Source organism: Rattus norvegicus, chromosome 19 (assembly GCF_036323735.1).
Source record: "Rattus norvegicus strain BN/NHsdMcwi chromosome 19, GRCr8, whole genome shotgun sequence".
NCBI classification, from domain to species: Eukaryota; Metazoa; Chordata; class Mammalia; order Rodentia; family Muridae; genus Rattus; species Rattus norvegicus.
In genome coordinates this window covers 58,715,551-58,732,821 of record NC_086037.1, presented here as the reverse complement: position 1 = coordinate 58,732,821, position 17,271 = coordinate 58,715,551, and the positions used below count along the sequence as shown (strand labels likewise).

The 17,271-nt window shown below is 44.6% G+C and overlaps 1 protein-coding gene and 1 pseudogene across 3 annotated transcripts in view; both read left to right on the top strand.

Annotated features, from left to right (window-relative positions):
- The window catches only part of Adamts18 (ADAM metallopeptidase with thrombospondin type 1 motif, 18), a 153,145-nt gene that overhangs the window by 16,418 nt on the left and 119,456 nt on the right, over positions 1-17,271 (top strand). The gene's annotated exons all lie outside the window — the stretch shown is intronic.
- Skp1-ps2 (S-phase kinase-associated protein 1, pseudogene 2) lies at positions 1,631-16,720 on the top strand (annotated as a pseudogene).

Here is a 17,271-nt window from a genome sequence, read left to right as displayed (position 1 = left end):
ACACAAGCCATTGAGCTTATGCTGGTTCTGGGGAATCTGAACTCAGACCATCATGCTTTACCCACTTCTCTCCCAGCCCCAGCATTTGATTTTAAAACAATTTTAGGCTCATGGGAATTTGCAGGAATACTACAGAGAGGTACTGTGGGGGAATAACTGACCAATCTGGCAATAGTTTACTTGTCTGTAAAGTGGAGACTACAAGGAAAAGAGGGCTATTCTATTAAAGGGCAAACATCCAAGATGACCTCCCATTATTCCTTGGCTCTGATATACTTGCTTTCTCTTCTGGTTCTGAGGTCACTCACTGGATCTAGTTGCTACTTAAGGATGTGATTTCACAGAATATGCTTGCAAATCAGTTGGCCTTTACATGGGGGACATTCTAAGAAGATCTAACTTCATCAAACAAGCTCTTTGAATCTGGGTCTAGTTTGTGGGCAGATGTCCCTTGGACTAAGAGGAAAAAGGGCTTAGCACGGAAGAGACTCTCACTTGTGGGTTCTGGATACAGAAGGGGCCATGTCACAAGGCAAGGTCAGCCTTCCGGGACTACAGTAGCTTTTGACTGTGAAACAGGAAGCAAATAGACACACAGCAAGCAAACGGCAGCTCATTTCAGTTCTCCAAAGGAATGGAATTCTAACTGCAGTCTGAAGAGACTGGAAGTGGATTCCTTTACAGAACAAAAGACTATGGCAGCGCACCATGCACTTCTGACTGGAACAGTGAGCTGGCAAAGGACTGTAATAAGCTGCTTATTTGCTGTAATTTTTCTTGACTCAAATACAAACCTCTGAGGCTTATTCTAGGACCGGCATTTCAGGTGAAGGGCAAGCCCTGCCCCTTTTAGACTCATGGACAATCTTGGACAATCTGCCACCAACCTTGTGTGGCAGGTGAGGTAAGTGGGTGCGATGATTGGTCTGGATTGTCAACCAGTCGAGATTTAAGATCACCTGGGAGAGACACCTCTGGGTGTGATGTGAGGGAGCTTCCAGAACAGGATCAACCAAGGAGGGAAGGCTCCCCATCAAAGTGGGTGGCATCATCCACTGATGGCCTGGAAATAAAAAGTCTGGGAGAAAATCTGTGTGTCTGCCTGTCCTCCCCATCCACCACTGGTAGCAGGCGGTACGCTTGATCAGCCTTCTGATGTGGACACAGCACCAGTAACCCCCTAGGGGCCTTCCTGGTTTTCAGTGCAGACTCAGGACTGTTGAGACCCCTAGCTTCCTTGAACAAGTTCTGAGTTGTGTTTCTCCAGCCAGCAGATAGTCATTGCTGGACTATCTCTATGCCAAAAGCTACTCAAATGGTCCATTTTATCATATGCGTTCTCGTGTTCGTTCTCTCTCTCTCTCTCTCTCTCTCTCTCTCTCTCTCTCTCTCTCTCTCCCTCCCTCTCTCCCTCCCTCCCTCTCCCCTCTCCCCTCTCCCCTCTCTCCCCCCCTCTCCTCTCTTCTCTCTCTCCTCCCTTCCTCCTCCTCCTCCTCCTCCTCCTCCTCCTCCTCCTCCTCCTCCTCCTCCTCCTCCTCCTCCTCTTCTTCTTCTTCTTCTTCTTCTTCTTCTTCTTCTTCTTCTTCTTCTTCTTCTCCTTCTTCTCCTTTTTCTTCTCCTTCTCCTTCTCCTCCTCCTCCTCCTCCTCCTCCTCTTCCTTCTCCCTCCCCCCCCTCTCTCTCTCGGTTTTGTTAACCTAGGGAACTTTACTTAATAACAATGATCTAAGAAGCAGCAGCCAGTTTCCTTACATACTTGCTTGGGAAATTGTGTAGATTCTCAGTGGAATACTATTGGTGTTAGGATGACTATGCTTTCTTTAAGAAGGAATATCTATGCTTCATAGGGTATCTGGTGGCATTCCAGGCCTTTGCCTATTAAGCACTATTAGCATCCCCCAATTGTGCCGGCCCATAGTGTCTCATAGACTCTAATGGGCCACATTTTACTACAGTCCTAACACGCAATGCCTTCGTTAAGAAAAACATTCACACGAGTTGGATTTTTAGAGTATGCGTGCTATTGGTTTCAGTGAGATTACGGCTTTCAGGCAGCTTGAGAGTCCCTTCCTCAAAATACCCAACACTAGAAATGTTTCAGATTTTGTAGGTATTTTGTTTTTGTTTTTGTTTTAATTTTGGAGAATTTGCATAGGCTTATTGGCTAAGCACTTCTAGCCTCCAAATCCCAAACTCAAATCCTTCCAATCTTGGCACAGTTTTGAGCATGACATCCATGCTTTAAACTCTATTATGAAACCACGTCTGCCTTGTAGGGTTATGGCTGCTCGAGGGTGTATGGATAGTGCAGTGGGGTGGGAGTTGGGTGTTTGCTGATGCTGCAGAAATAATGCAGAGGCTCTGCCGAGGCCACAGGGATCTGCTGAGGCCACAGGGATAGTACAGGGGGATGGGGAGCTGCTGAGAATCTGCAGACAGTACTGTGGCATTGGCTAGTGGATTGGTTGTCAGAAGAAAAAAAATCTGGGGACGTTTTGTTTGTTTGTGAGTCTCACATGTCATCCCAGACTCCTGGAGACAATCAGCTTTTTAAAGTCGGAGTAGAATATTTATAAGAAAAGCCATCCTTGCCTTCAGCCTAACTAGATGACTATAGATCGAAACTGGGGGCTCTATTCCTATGTTTGTAATTTTCCCAGGATAAAATTAAGTGCCCTCTGTATTCTCTTGACCAATAAGAATGGGACCAGTGGGCAGTTCTGGGGACGACACGGGACTCTTTGTCTCTTGAGTGTGTTCTTGCGGATACCATTGGAAGCTGAATGAGAAGTCCCTATCTGTTCATGTAAGAGGGACTTGTGCACTGTCGCTTCCTTTGCAACATCTCTGGTACTTGATGGGACTTGGAGCTCTGCTGTGGTTAGAATGCAGAAGTCATGGGACCCATGTTTCTGTTGACTTAATATTTGAAGTTGTCTTATCCCATCATTGCCAATGGTGACACAGTGACGTTTAGTTTGCTCACAGCCCATCTGAAATACTCTTTATAACTATTTGGGGTAAGGAAAGTCAAGGGCTCTTTGTATTTTCATTCCTGATTGTTAGTAGATGACATTTCTCCCACTCCTAAGTACTTCCTTTATTCAATCTATCCATCCATCCATCCATCCATCCATCCATCCATCCACCTACCTCACCATCCATCCATCCATCTCTAACCAAAACCATGTATCCCCAGCCATTATGTATTTAATAGGCATTAGGTAATCTTTGATATTTCTCTTTGTATTAGACTATGAGGTTATAAAATTATATCATTCCTAAATTCTACAGTATTTTAAGGTGAGGGTGGAGTGCTGATGTCATGAATTTAAACGCAACAGAAGAGTAAAAAAAAAAACCCATTAAAATAGATAAGTGTAATAAAAAAAGAATAGTGCAGATGAAATGGCCCTGTAGGCAAAAGCATCTACAGTCAAGCCTGATGACCTGAGTTTAATTCCTGGGACCCACAGGGCAAGAGATAATGGAGTCCTGCATAGTGTCTTCTGACCTCTATACTTCTTCTGTGATAGTAATACACACACACACACACACACACACACACACACACACACACACGCAACTTGAATGTAATAAAATCAACATCATAGTTAAGAACTGTTTAAAAGAACCACAGGGAGGGATGTAAGTGACAGAATAATGGGGCCAAGTAGTCTAAGAGATGCCTTTGCTCAGGAAATCTTGAAAACCAGGAAATCTTAGCCCCGCCCATTTAGAGCTCATCATTCACACACAGATCAATGACAATACTTCCAATCTTGCTGACATAAGTGTCTCTCTGTAGTCACCCAGCACAGTACTCCTACCTGAAGCCTCACTTTTGCCTCTTAGTTCCTCTGTTGCAGTAACCCCGTTACTTCACGTTCCTCTTCAGAACCCTTCACTGTTTCCACTGAGAAGAGAAAATAGTCTGAGTTTCTGAACATGGAAAGGTCCTATGTGATCTGGCCTCTTCACCTAACTTCCTATTTTCCTCATCCTTGTGCTCCCCAGTGTGGCTGGACATGCCTCTGCTGCCTGTCAGGATTCTAAGAGTCCCTGCTTCAGTGACTTTACGTCAGAATGTTCCTTGCTTCCCTTGGTTCATTGTGCAAATGTCACCCTCTCAGAAAGTGCTTCCCAACACTGCCTTCACTCCTCGCACTCCCCTTCCTGGCTTCTGTACAGTTCAGAATCATTTATTGTTTTGCATATCATTGCTGTTACTGGGTATCAGGTGATCACTGAGACATAGGATGCACCCAGTAAACATTTGCACGTAATTATCATCCTAATAACTAGAAACCAATAAGTCATTTGCATATCTAGAATACATCATGAATTTGATATAGCTTGTCCTTTCACTGGGGGAAAAAAAGATCAGTTGGGCATCTTTTTATGTAGCACTTCAGAAATGGGATTTTTGGGATTGGGGATTTAGCTCAGTGGTAGAGCGCTTGCCTAGTAAGCACAAGGCCCTGGGTTCGGTCCCCAGCTCTGGGAAAAGAAAAAAGAAAAAAAATGGGATTTTTGCCTGCCTACTAACCATTTGCAGTTTTAAAAAAATGATCATATTAATTTATTCATACATATGTATATATGTCTGGATACAGCAAGCATGTAGAGGTCTGAGGACAACCTCTCCCTCTACTGTGCGTGTTCTGGGGAATCATGCCCAGCTCACTGGGTTGGTAGCTGAGCCATCTCTCAGAGTCCTCTTGTTGGCACTCATTGCACTCTTCTCATAAAAGTGAGGCTTTCCCGAGGGGACCTATCCTCCCCTTCTCTATATTAAGTCCATTGGACGGAGGTGGCATGTTTCCCACAATGACCTGTCATAAGGTCAGATATCCTCAACTATAGGTATTGATTTGGAGACACCCACCAAGTGGGATCCGAGATGGTAAAATGCAATTACGAGCCACCAGAGGTAGCTCAGAGGAGACCTAAGTGGTAAACCTACGACTGCTGGCAGCCATCTTGCGATCTGATAACAGGCTGATCCCAGTCCTTATATCCAGCGATGCCTGAAGTTAGACTACTTCGTTTGTTTTGTTTTGTTTTGTTTTCAAGTGTTAGCTGTAAGCTGATCTTTTTATTGTGACTCTGTGATATTGATGAAAGGGCTTTGGGCATTTTCTGCAAAATCCTCACAGAGGATCTAGACAAGTGCAGTGCAACGAATTCATAGAGCCTAGAGCTGCTTTTAAGGCAATGGGAACACTCATACACAGGACATGAGAGTATGCAGCCTTGTTATTAATATTTGCTTCTGGCAGTGCAGCCTTGGATCCATCGTTGGTCTTGTTGATCCATTATTTTCCATGTCGGATGTGTGATCACCACACACTCTACCCTGCCTGCCCACAGTAACTACATGTGGTTTTAAAGCCGGAAGTAGAAGTGGGTGTGTTATATGTCAGTCATGGCCCAGTCTTCTGGAGGTGAGGACTGGATGGAGCAGTCTGTTGGAGATGGGGGCCCCATGGTTGGCTTAGAGGATGACTTCACAGGCTGTAACGACTTTTAATTGGGTTCTTTAATTTGCCTGGATGATGACACGCGGGTAATGTTGTAAACCAAGAATGCTTATCGGTGGATTACACTGCTCAGCACTCATCTGCAGCTCATGTGTGTCTTTGAAGATGTTTATTTTAGAAAATCTAATTTTAGTATGTAGTAGTCTTTTATTTTTAAATTATGACAGTAGACATCTATTTTTTTCTGTACCCACGAAGTCTCCTATTTCCTGTTTCTGCATTGCATAGAACCATACTTCTTCTTTGCTCCAAGGAGTGCAGTCTCTGTGGGAGAAGACTTGAAGTCAAAATGTGTGATTTCAGATCTCTCAAAATGATACATTAAAAAATGGATAACATTTATGTTTTGATTATATTTTATTTATCCTCAAATATTTCAAATATGTATTCCCAAATATAATCTTTTCAAGATATAATCAATCATCAACTATTAATGAGATGCTTTGAGTTTATCAACAGTGGTTGATGAAGACTGGAAGGTAGCCTAATACTGTGTGCACACTCAGTTCAGAGCAGCTGTAACCGAACAGCCCAGAAATGGCCTCTGTGGTGTAAAGTTCAGGTTATGAAGTTCATTAGCATAGACAGTGAAACCAGGGGGGCAAAAAAGTCCCTTCTCATCCATCCATTTGTCCAATTGCTTCTCTTCTACAAAGAGTTTTCAGGGCCTCGGCAGCTCCACTGTGGGATGGTTTGATGGTTTTGTTTTGGAAGCAGTTGGTCATTATTCAATTACATAGAAAATTGCCCAATCCTGTTGATGAAAGTCAGAATTAGGGATGCCCTTGAAGATAAATGAAAGAGAATATGTTTCTGAAAAATTTCAGAATTTGTACGTAGACCTTCTTCTAATTATACTTGTTTGAAACTTGCAGTTTAATTAACTCTAGCTCTTGTTTGCTCCAGATGGGAAATGCTTTATTAGGTCTCAGCTTTATGGTTTGTTTCCTTAGTGACTTCCCTAGTTACACTAAGTAACATATTTAGGGAGCAAAGGCAAACATCTTGATTTAAAAAGATCCCTGCTCAGGAAAGTAAAATCTAATGTCAAAGTATTATAAATTTTCTTTGCTAATAAAGAAGTTACATGACAAAAGCAATTTAGTATGTGGCCTTGTTCTGGATACTTCTGTTCAGTCGTGAACGCTGTCTGTCAGCCTCAGGCCTGAGGTCTTGAGACCGAGCACCATGCCTATGATAAATTTGCAGAGTTCTGATGGAGAGGTATTTGAAGTTAATGTAGAAATTGCCAAACAATCTGTGACCATCAAGACCATGCTGGAAGATTTGGGAATGGATGATGATGAGGGAGATGATGACCCTGTTCCTTTACCAAATGTTAATGCAGCAATTCTTAAAAAGAGGTCATTCAGTGGTGCACCAATGACAAGGATGACTCTCCCCCTTCCCCTCCTAAGGATGAGGAAAACAGAAAAGTGGACAGATTATATTCCTGTTTGGGACCAAGAATTCCTAAAAGTTGACCAAGGAACACTTTTTGAACTTATTCTGGCCGCAAACTACTTAGAGACCAAAGGTTTGCTTGGTATCACCTGCAAGACTGTGGCCAATAAGATTAAGAGGAAAACTCCTGAGGAGATACATAGAACTTTCAATATCAAAAATGACTTCACTGTAGAGGTAGAGGCCCAGGTACGCAAAGAGAACCAATGGTGTGAAGAGAAGTGAACTGCTGTGCCTGTCACTCTAACACTGCAAGGGTTGTTCCAAATGCTACTTGCACTGCTCTGCTTCTCATTGTTAATATTAGAGATCAGTAGGCAAACAGCCTTGTCCTCACTGCATGTGTAGTTCCAGTACAGATCAGACCTGTGGCTGAGTTTCTTCTATGAGCAGAAGTTTCCTTCCCCCGCCCACCCCATTACTCTGAATAAAACCAAACTATGGGTTCTCTGTGGGGAAAGAAAAGCAAAAACAAAAACAAAACATTCTTGAGTATAGTAGGCTGCCAAACATGCATAGTGTTTTACTTAGCTTTCTCATTGTTGTGAGAAATACCTAACAAGAAGGCACTTAAGGAAGAATTTATTTTTACCTTTTAGTTTCCTATTAGTGTATATTAACTATAGATAATAATAGGTTTCATTTGTTATGTCATTTGCATACATATGCACAATGTATTTTGATATTCCCCCCCCACCTGTTTTTTTTTTCCTTTTTGCATAGAGGCTGGTCTCGATATACAGCCCTGGCTTTCTTGAAGCTCAGTATGTTGAGCAAAATGTCCTTAAACTCCTCAGAGATCCACCTGATTCTGGCCCCCAAGTCCTGGAATTGAGGGTGTACACCACCACACCTGGATAATCATACCTCCTACAAGTCTTTCTTGTACCTTTCTTCTATTCCTACTGATCCTCTTCTTCCCCCCAATCAGTCATCCAAAAAGGGGTTGTCTTGGTTTTACAGTTGGAGGGGCTACAGTGGATCATGGTAGAGAAAGCATGGTAGGGGAATTTGGGGAAGAGAAGCTCTAGTAAAATTATATCCATAGTCTGGAAGCAGAGAGTGAACAGGAATTAGGACCCCACTTCCTCCAGTGACCCACTTCCTCCAGTGACCCACTTCCTCTAGTGACCTACTTCCTCCAGTAACCTACTTCTTCCAGTGACCTACTTCTTCCAGCGACCCACTTCTTCCAGTGACCTACTTCCTCCAGTGACCTACTTCTTCCAGTGAGACTCCATTTCCAAAAGCCACTAGCAAGAGTACCAAATGTTCAAACCTAAGAGCTCCTGGGGACATTTTACATTCATACAATCTATTGAGTCTGAGTTGGTATCACAGTGACTATATCACAAATTTTAGTTATCTTCTGTTTCTACTCCAGTGAATATTTGCACAGACTTACTACCTGTGTAGAAAGCTAACCAAAGCAGGTAGGATAAAATCTGTCCATTGGAAGGTTCTGACCCCAAGTGTCCTTTTCCATAGCTTGAGACTCAGCACCAACATAATCTCTCAGGTTATATAGACTTGTTGAGTCCTAACTCCTTCAACTCAAAAAAGTCAAATAGACAGCAGGGGTTGATTTTTCTTGTGCCTCCTCTAGTCTTGCTGTAGGTTGAGCATGAAATAGGCCTGTTTTAAATAAGACTCCCCAGAGAAACTAAACCTATAGTTCTCATCATATACATGTGTGCATAAAAAGTCTTATTATAAGGAATTAGCTCATTCATTTTGGAAGCTGAGGAGCTTCAAGATCTGTTGTTGGTTACTTGAGGGCCCAGGAGAGATCCAATGTGTTGGCTTCCATTCTGACTCAGAAGAATGGGGAAGACAGATGCGCCAGCTCAAAGGCAGCGGATACAGTGACTTCTGACTCGCTCAGCCTTCAGTGGTTGATGTTAGGTCCACCCACATTGGAGATGGCCATTTATAAACTCACTGTTAATCTCACCCAGAAACACCTTTAACGACACAGCTAGAATAGCCATTTAAGTATCTGGGTACTCTGTAGCACCACGAAGTAGATATATAAACCATCCCGGGGCAGTTGGCTACGTCAGCTTTCCGTATCTTCTCTTCTTTATAGATTCAACTTGTGCATTTACATTCAGTAACGAGCTCCTGTCACCAGTGTCTGTCTCCTGCACCACATAGCCAGTGCCATAGGGGGGCACCGCTCCAGGGATCACACTAGTGAGCTGGTCCTTCCCCCAGCTGTCATTCATCAAGAATATGCACCACAGACATGCCACAGGCCAACTCGATGGCAACAGCTTGTCAATTGACAACCCCTCTTCCCAGGTGACACCAGGCTTTGTCAAACCGACGAAAACTACCTAGAATATACAATGTTGGATATAAAACTATCTAGATAAATGTACCTATTTGTTGTATGTACTCTGTGTATTACCGACTACTCCATCTCCAGAAGTATCCAGGGAGCAGAGGCAATGGATGCTCTTAATGTCGCACATCAGCACGGGGCTGCCTCCATCACACTCTTTCCTATCGAAGTGATTTCACTAGCGAACAGACACTCGAGTGGCGATGGAAGGCAGAGGCTGGGGAGCTGGTGCTGTGGTTCTGTTGAAGAAGTGATAAAAGGCAGGGAGTGGAATGACAGATGTGACCTCGGAGCTCAAAGCTTCAAGCGTTCACCGAGTACCCACTACCCACATCGATCACGGCAGCTCATTCTCTCTTCAGTCCACCAAACCAAGGCAAGCAGCCAGTGCCTATCTCTTGCTCTGTTGGGTCTTTGCAGGCAAATGAGCCGCTGGAATGGCTGAACCAGATTGAAATGGGAGTACTTGGGCTACACAGGGTCCTGCCTACCTGCAGTACTGCTCGATGGGATGGATATCTCTGAGAGTCCTGTCTATTCTGTTGCCTGCTGCACCGTAAAGCTGGGTGAGCCGAGAGAGTTTTAAAAACATGTTCTGAATGTGTTTAGTGGACATTCTGTCTGAAGGAAGCAGGTGTTCTTAACTCTGGGCCATGCTTATTGCTAAGGAGAAATCCTCAATGCTGTTAATGGCCTCTTTGCCCTTCCCTCGCTTGTCTTTATTGTTTGGGTAGCATCCCTTCCTCAACAGGGGATCAAATAAGAGGGAAAGGCCCTTGGAGACTTGGCAAGATGGCACATCAATGAGCCTGCAGACTAGAGCTTCATTCCTCTGTGCTAAAGGCCATGCGTCTTGTCACAAACGGTTTCACCTCCCCTTTCTTCAGTTTCCCCTCCTGTTAATAAGTGAACTGGAACTTGAGTAACAGATGGTTGTGAGCTGCCATTGTAGGTGCTGACAACTGCTCCTGGGCCTTCTGGGAGAACAGGCAGTGTTCCTAGCCACTGAGCCATCTCTCCAGGCCCCTGATACATTTTTCAAAGTGTCCACTTCAGTGTACCGATATAAGCAATTATGTAAATGCATGTTAGAAATTCATATTTCTGGGCTGGGTGGTGGCAGTGTGCACACCTTAATCCCAGCACTTGGGAGGAGGGGCAGGGGGATGCCTATGAGCCTGAGGTCAGCCTGGTCAGCAGAGCATTGCTTCAGGACAGCCAAGGGTACACAAAGAGACCCTGTCCCAAAAGAACAAAACAAAACAAACAACACCCTATACCTCTCCAGAGCTATACCATCACAGTTCCTAGAAGCATAAACCTACTGGAATCTGCAAGCCACCAAGTACTCTAGAAGACTCCTAGACTCAGAAAAATTTGAAAATGAGTGACTTTAAAAAGGTGCCTGCATCACATATCTAAGCCTACTTTGTTCAGAGGTAAATTTTCAACTAAAGATTACAAAGCAATTAGTGGATGATGAATCAATGTCAGTCATTATGATTGACAGTAAGAAGAAATGAAACGTTAGAGACGAGCACGGCAAAGACCAGGTGCAGGGGAGAGGGCTCTGCCGAGAGTGCTGGCCACAGGAGAAGTGGAGGAGGAAAGGGTTTATTTGGCTTACACGTCTACATTGTAGTCCATCACTGAAGAAAGTCAGGAGACAGGAACTCAAAGAGGGCATGGAGGGGTGCTGCTTACTGGCGTGCTTATCGTGGTTTCCTCAGCCTGCTTTCTTAAAGAACCCAGGACCACCAGGCTGAGACAGCTGACCCCCTACCCCCTGCCTCCCATCAATCATTAAATAAGAAAATACCCCACAGGCTTGCCCAGAGCCCAGTCTTAATGAAGGCGTTTTCTTAATTGAGCTCCCCTCCTCTCAGATGACTTTATATTGTGTCAAGTTGGCTACAAACTAGCCAGCACAGTCTCCCAGAACACATTAAATCAATCAAAAGCTAGGCAAGATGGCATGACCCTAGTACTGAGGAGGCTGAGGCAGGGCCAACCTCTGGAACTCAGTGGTCAGCCAGTCTAGCCTCATCAAGTGAGCTCCAGGTTCAGTGAGAGACTCTGTCTCAAAAGGTAAGGTGGGGAGTAACTGAGGAAGACACCCTGTGTGGAACATCCAACTTCTACATGTACCTGCACCACATAACACATCCATGCAAAATATAGCCAATAACGAATCCTCTGAGACTAGAGAGGGTAAATGCAACATAGAGTTTGCAGTACACCCGGGCATGTTTCCTTGGAGCCGTGTTATGAAATAGGACAGTGTTGAATTTACAAGCCCTGGCTTTTTACTCAAGATGTCTTAAAAACATTATCATAAAGCATCCGCATTTAATGGACACACAAAGTAGCCTTTCTGTATCAGGAAACAGCATTGGTGGGCTGGAGAGGTAGCTCAGCAGTTAGGCAACTGGACTCTCCTTGAAGAAAAGGAGAATTAGGTCCCCACCATCTAGGTAGGGCGGCTTACAAGGACCCGTAACTGAGCTCCAGGCGCTCTGACACCCCCTTCTGGACATCCTGGGTACCTGCACACACATACACAGCCACACACATACCTATAAATAAAAATAAACTTTTAAAAAGTGTTCTCTTGTGTGGGCCACTTAAATAGAACCTGAAAAAGTCCCAAACCCCTGTAACAAGAACAGCAAGGGGCATAGAGTCACTGAATAAATAAATCTGCCCTGGCATTGATGAGTCTCAGTGGTTACAAACCTCTCTGTATGTCTCTTCCACCCCCCCCCCATCAGTGCCCGAGGCATAAGAGAAAGTTCCATTATTCTCACAGAAGTAGGGCATTTTCATTCCCCTGTTAGCAAAGGGGCCCAGCCTTGATGGCTCAGCCTTTAGCTGAGTTCAGCCTCAAGACGAGGCTTGTTGTATAAAGCAGACTTCTCAGAAGGCATCACCATAAACGCCTCAAAGCTGTTGATTTAAGGGTTTTGGGGGTATCCTGTAGGTCCAACAAAGCCCCAAAAGGAGCACATGGTTTTCTATCTGCGATTCAGCTCTCCATTGTAAATCTGTCATCGCTGGCTGTTGAGTCAGCTACTGAGAGCGGAGTGTCTGAGATCCTGTTTATCCTGTCCTATCGGCTTAGAATGTTTTGATTTTTTTTTTTTTGTGGCTTTGCAGAATAAGTCACCCCCTCCCCTACCTCCAAGCCCCCATTAAGAGCTATGTTTGTCTAATGCACCTTCTTATCTTTATTTTTATTACTGTCTGCTTCTGTTGAACAGGCTTCAGGCAATGTACTCTCAGCCTTAGCTTTCTCTGACTAAAGGTCCTACTCCATTTGTAAGGTGCTCCTGAGGTCCCGCATGCCACTTCGCTCCTCATTAGGAGCCATGCTCCTGTACCAAGCCAGATGAGACTATAGACAGCCACTAGCCTCCAAAAAATTTTCTTAGAGCTCCTCTTACTTTCTCACTTAAAGACAGCCCCTACAGATTATTATCTCTGAGCATTGGATTTGCTTGTCCCTGAACCTGCTACTCACATAACCAACAGGAGGCCACTGTTTGATCCTCTCCCCTTTTCTGGGCAATATCTTTGTGACATCCATCCATTAATAGTAAAGCTCTCGGTCACCTGCTCCCATCTGTCCAAAGCATCCCACTTAATAATGAAAGCATTTACTTCCTGTTCCCTTGTTGATGAAGATCCAGAGTGCCTCTGACTTGGGGCAGTTACAGATAACACTCCGGTGAACATTCTCTTTTAAGTTGGATGTATTTTGAGGTGGGATTTTTGGCTTGTATGTTTGGAGCTCCAGCTTCTACAGAAAATGCCAAGCTCCTTTACAATTGGTTGGTGCGCTCTCTCTCTCTCTCTCTCTCTCTCTCTCTGTGTGTGTGTGTGTGTGTGTGTGTGTGTTTGCATGCATGCTTATATGTATATATGTCCCCAGCTCTGTATGAGTTTTCTTTGTGTTATAATCAATGTCTTATTGCTGTGAACATATACCATGATCATGACCACTCTTATACTCTTATAGGAAAACATCTAATTGGGGCTGGCTTACAGTTTGAGAGATTCAGTCCTTTATCATCATAACAGGAAGCATGGTGGCATGCAGGCAAACATGGTGATAGAGAAAGACTTCTGCCTGGATCAACAGGAAGAGGGAGACTGGCCTTGGCTTGAACATTCGAAACTCCACAACCCACCCCCAGTAACACACTTTCTTCATTAAGCCTACATGATGTTGTAATCCTTTCAAATAGTATCACTCCCTATGAGCATATGGGGACTATGTTCATTCAAACCAGCACACTTTGCTTTAGTCCATAGCCAGTACTTGATGTATCATTGTCTGTTTTTATCTTGACTCGCGTGAAGTGGGCTTCTTGTGTCACACGCCTGTGTTTCTTGGAAGCCAAACAGTTCTCAAATGTTTGTTAGATCATTGGAGAGCCTTTTCTCAAAAACCTGAGTTTGTTGCCTTTTATTTTAGTGGATTATCTTGACATGGGATATTTGTGGGTTAATATGTTCTATTTGCTGGCATTTCTCTATCACCTGAATGTTTTTGTTATGTAGCCCTGGCTGGCCTGGAACATATACTATGTAGACCAGGTTGGCCTCATACTCACAGAGATCCACTTGCCTCTGCCTTCTTAGTTCTGGGATCAAAGGCATGCACCATCAGGCCCAACTTAAATGTTTTCTTTTGATAATGTTATTTTAATATCTCCTAATTTCTGGCCTCTTATAGCAAAACTTTCTACATCAAGGGCCACTAAAGTACTTTCTAATGCAAAATTCTAAAAATCATGCCTACCTTCACAATTGGTCTATCTATAATTAGCTTTGGGGGGAGAATGTGACCCAAATTGGCTATTGTGTGGCAGACTTTTCCTGAGGAGACCCAACATACACGCACCTATTCATCCCAGAAAGGAAATCCACAAACGATCAAGGTGAAGATTGTATTGAAGTCGATTTTCCAGAGCCAAGGAGGTTTTGTTGTGGTTACTAATAGGAGTAGGGATAAGAGTTAGTTACAGAGGCAGGAATGACCAAAAGCAGCTGCCGCGTGGGAAAACCTACCCGGACACGTGACGACTCATGGGAAAACCCATCCGAACACGTGACGACTCCTGAAAGCTAGAATCCAGAGCCTCTGCACAGCTGGCAGGCCCCACGATCTTGTCTCTGTCGCGGAGCGGATTAGAGTGTCCTCCCCCACCAGTTGTTTACGCCATCAATAAAGCTGTGAAGGGACCTTCTAGAATCTTCCATGCTCCCACTTTCAGACAGTTGATTTACCTCCCAAGCGTCACGAACCTCTTCCAACTCTGTTCTACTCATTTGTTGCTCCTGGCATCGCTCCTTACTAGCTATGGATTTTTTGGGAAGTGGGCACGAGGGACAGTCCGGTGTCTCACTCTTGCTGTGTCTGTGTTTGCTTACCTGTGATCAAAACTCCTAGTGGGATCGTGTAAGCTATCCTGAGAGTTCAGGATGCTAAACACGCTGGGAGGCAGAGGAGGCGCAACAAATGAATGCTACCCAGCTTTCGGTTGCCTATGAGTGTAACATGCTCCACTCATCCGCCATCAGTGCCTCACCCTGGTGCTTGGGTTCTTCAGAGAAACAGACATGCAGAGAGATATGTGCCATGAGGAATTGACTCCTGTCCTTCACGAGCCAGAGTGTGCTATGATTGGTCATCCAAACTCTGTGGCAGGAGGAAAGCCCATGGAGGAGATTCGAGGCCAGGCCTGAAGGCCTGAGAAGCAAAGGTGTCCACAGTACCCAGGGACAGTAGAAGACGGTTGGCTCAGCTTTAGTGAGAGCAAATTTCCCCTGCCTCCACCTTTTTATCTCTCTTCAGGATCTCCATTGACTGGGTGGGCGATTCCCACTCTATTAGTGAGGGGCTTTACTGCTCACAGTCCCCGCCTTTTAAAGGCAGATTCCTTCAATTAGATTGATGTCACTTTTTGTTAGTATTTTTTAAAGATTTATTTTTACATTTAATTATGTGTGTATGGGTATATACATGTGAGGCCAGAGGAGGTTGTCAGATCCCCTGCAGCTAGACTTACAGGCAGTTGTAGGCTTCCTGATGCTGGCTCCAGGAATCAGACCTAGGGTGCTCTCTCTGTAAGAGCAGTGTGTGTTCTTAGCTGCTGAGCCCTCTCTCTAAACACTCAGCAAAGGTTGTTTTTGGTTTTGTTTGAACAGTTTTTACCTGTTTGTGGAACCCCACCTTTTATTCTGTAAATGAGCATTAATCTGACCTTGAATCTATGGAGTAGATCCAACACAGTCAAGATATAGTGTCCCTTTTGGTCCGTTCTGGATCTGATTGGGAAATATGTGTTTAGGCTTCCCCATGTGTCCCTTTGAGAAGTGTTTGTTTACAAGCTTCCCTTGCTGAACCCTCATGCTTGGGCACTGACGTGTTGCTGTCTTCATGGATTGATCTGGAAAATGCAAGGCTTCCTACCTTGTGTTTAATTGCGCATTCCTTTCTCTTTGAGAACAAAAAGATTCTAAGATCACTGCTTTTTTTTTTCCCCAGTCCGTTCTTCTTCTTTTGTAATGCATGCTTCAGAAGCATGCCACACATCTTAACCTGTCAACTCCGTTGCCATAGAAAGTATTTTATGGTTTTCCTTTGGCTTACCCTTTCAACTCACAGGTTAGTTAGAAGGAATCGCTTCATTTTTGAGACACCTGGGAATATTGAATATCCAGTCATATTTTTATTTTCTATTCCTGGCTTAATTTAACAATGGTGAAATGATACTTGATTTTAGCCTTCAAAATTCCAGTCTTCTATTATGAGAGTCACTATGCAGCCCGGCTGGAGTTTGGGGTTTTCCTTGCCTCATTTCCATGCCTAGAAGCATCTATGTGTACCTAGTCATGCCTTTCTCCCTTCCTCCTCTGCCTCCTCTTCCTCTTCCTCTTCCTCATCCTCTTCCTTCTCTTCTTCCTCCTCCTCTTCCTCTTCCTCCTCTATTTCCCTCTCTCCCCCCTCTTCTTCCTCCTCCTCTTCCTCCTTCACCTCTTCCTCCTCCTCTTCCTCTTTCACCTCTCCCCCTCCTCCTCTTCCTCCTCTATTTCTCTCTCTTCTTCCTCCTCTTCCTCTTTCACCTCTCCCTCTTCCTCTTCCTCCTCTATTTCCCTCTCTCCCCCTCTTCTTCCTCTTCCTCTTCCTCCTTCACCTCTTCCTCCTCCTCCTCTTCCTCTTTCACCTCTCCCCCTCCTCCTCCTCTTCCTCCTCTATTTCCCTCTCTTCTTCCTCCTCTTCCTCCTTCACCTCTTCCTCCTCCTCCTCTTCCTCTTTCACCTCTCCCTCTTCCTCCTCTTCCTCCTCTATTTCCTTCTCTTCTTCCTCCTCTTCCTCTTCCTCCTTCACCTCTCCCTCTTCCTCCTCTTCCTCCTTCACCTCTCCTCCTCCTCCCCACCTCCTCCTCTTCTTCTTCCTCCTCTGCTTCCCTCTCTTCTTCCTCTTCCCCTTCCTCCTTTACCTCCTCCTCCTCTACCTCTTCTATCTCTTCCTCTTTCTCCTTCTCTTCCTCCACCTCTTCCTCCTCCTCCTTCCTCCTCTTCTCTTCTCCTCTTTCTTCCTCTTCCTCCTCCTCCTCCTCCTCCTCCTCCTCCTCCTCCTCCTCCTCCTCCTCCTTGATATTTAGAGTTTGCTTTTTGTTTTACTTCCTTATAAGACTGCCAACACTATGGCCTAGTTTTCTCAAACTTTGGGTCATTCATTCTAACTCCCTGAGCCACCGTGCTTTATGAAAAAAAATTCTTCAAAGCCGAGCGTCCATGATCATTGAGCTCACTCTTTGTTCTTGTCTGTGGGATGTTGAATCTTCAGGTCTCAGGGACTTTGGTAGCCCCAAACACGAGGCCCGAGTTTCCTTGTTTCTTGACTCAG